General features: G+C 49.2%; 1 long non-coding RNA gene across 2 annotated transcripts in view; it reads right to left on the reverse strand.

Moving 5' to 3' along the window:
• Positions 1-22: 22 nt before the first annotated feature.
• The window catches only part of LOC104991449, an 8,251-nt gene continuing 6,258 nt past the window's right edge, over positions 23-2,015 (reverse strand). For both annotated transcript variants that reach the window (XR_825610.1, XR_825611.1), the window contains exon 4: positions 23-1,695. This is a non-coding gene — a long non-coding RNA (uncharacterized LOC104991449). The remainder of the gene's footprint in view (positions 1,696-2,015) is intronic.

The raw sequence follows: 2,015 nt of genomic DNA on the forward strand, positions 1-2,015 counted from the left end.
AAAAAAAAAAAAAAACCCCAACAAAAGTCAGAGGTAGAAGGCACCTTAAAGATAATTTTGCCTGGCATCTGCTCTCTTCCAAGGCTTGTGCCCTTGATCTTTCCATTGAATAGTCACTGGGTCCATCCACTTCCCAACTGACAGGGAAGCAGGAGATGTGCTGTGAGCCCTGGTTCCCTTGGACTCTCCAGCTCACCTCACAGACTCCTGACCCATCACCCAGCATCCTTGACCTCTCGGATGTTACATGTTAGCTGGTAAACGTGCCTGCACCCCAAGGCCACGTGCAACTTTATAGACCCTCTCCAAGACTCAAGAGACTTGAGGAATCACGCATCTGAATTGTTAATCCTGAAGAGACCGGCACTTGCACAGCTGGTGGTGGAACTGTTCTCCTCAGTGGGGATGCATGAGGCTCCTCAGAATCCCTCAAATGACACGCAATTGCAGCCACTCACTGTGACCCTGGAGGGCTCGCTGAGCCACACTGCTTTCCCACTGTCAGGGCCGCTCCACGTAGACTAGAAGAGGGTCCCAGATGGAGAGAGAACCCAGGTCCCAGGCAGGGTGTGGAGGACATGATCACCCAGGGCCCTCTAGCCCAGCATGAGGGGATCCCATCAGGGAAGAAAGAAATGTCCCCCCTCCCACTCCTGGAACCTCTGCTAGGGTCACAGCCCCTTCACTTCTGTGTCCTCGGGGCCCACTCTCCTCACTCTAGTCCTGGTCCTGTTGCCCAACACTGCTTACTCGTCCTCCAATCTGGACCCTCTGCTCTACCCTGACCCCTGGGTCTCACCCTGGTCCAGGCCTTCCTGGGCCCTTGGATGAGATGATTGCATTTGCTTCCCCACTTCTGACCTGCAGTTCACTCTGAGGCCATCACCATAGTCTATCAGATTGAATTGTTATTCCCACTGGACACAGGACAGATCTGGGGCTCCAAGACATAAGCCCAGAGCCCCAGAGTTGGGCAGGACTAGGGCCTGGACCCCACCAGCTCTACCCAGTTCCTCTCTAGCCTCTCTGCCATATGGACCAGCTGGATCTTTCAGGGTTGGTACAGTTCCTAAGATGGGGAAGGAAAGGACTCTAGTCAGAATCCCCAGCAACACAAAAGGATGTTGGAAGAATTTACTGACTTGTTCAAAAGTGAGCCCTGCTTTGTCCTCCTCTCTAGGAAAAAGATCTTTGGCCCCTATCTCTTCCCAAGAAGTTTTTTTCAAAGTTAGTATTAATTGAGCACCTACTCTGTGTCAGCCATCATGCAAAGCACTTTGCATGCATGATCTCAGTGTCTGCACAATAAAACTGAACAGATGAAGAAACTAAGGCAGAGAGTAGTTCAGTCACATGACCAAGGTCACATAACCTGCCCCTGTAGCAGGTTTCATCTCTTCACCACACGAGGCCATTCACTGCCACCAAATGCCATAAAGGAAACACTGCTATTGGGATCTTGAGAAGGAACATCCTTGACTCCAACTACAGGATGCTGCCTGGAGGAGGTGTCCCTGCCAGGAGGAACCTAGCCTGGGGCAGAGGGATCTGAGTCACATTCTTGGTAAACCCATGCATGTTACCTGGGTATATCGGCCTTAACCACAAACATCTTCCAGTTTCGGAGTAAGACCGTCAGTTTCTTTTCTGTGACCTGGGAACGTTCAACAACAACTTGAAAAACAGTTTCACTCTCTAGATGGAAAAAGAAAAGAATAAAATTAGAAGAAAGTGTGATGGAATATAAATGGCATTGAGTAGCTTGCTCCTTGGAAGAAACGTTATGACCAACCTAGACAGCGTATTCAAAAGCAGAGATATTACTTTGCCAACAAAGGTCTGTCTAGTCAAAGCCATGGCTTTCCAGTAGTCATGTATGGATGTGAGAGTTGGACTATAAAGAAAGCTGAGTGCCAAAGAATTGATGCTTTTGAACTATAGTATTGGAGAAGACTCTTGAAAGTCCATTGGACTGCAAGGAGATCCAACCAGTCCATTCTGAAGGACATCAGCCT

Source organism: Bison bison, unplaced genomic scaffold (genome assembly GCF_000754665.1).
Source record: "Bison bison bison isolate TAMUID 2011002044 unplaced genomic scaffold, Bison_UMD1.0 scf7180017847791, whole genome shotgun sequence".
NCBI lineage: Eukaryota > Metazoa > Chordata > Mammalia > Artiodactyla > Bovidae > Bison > Bison bison.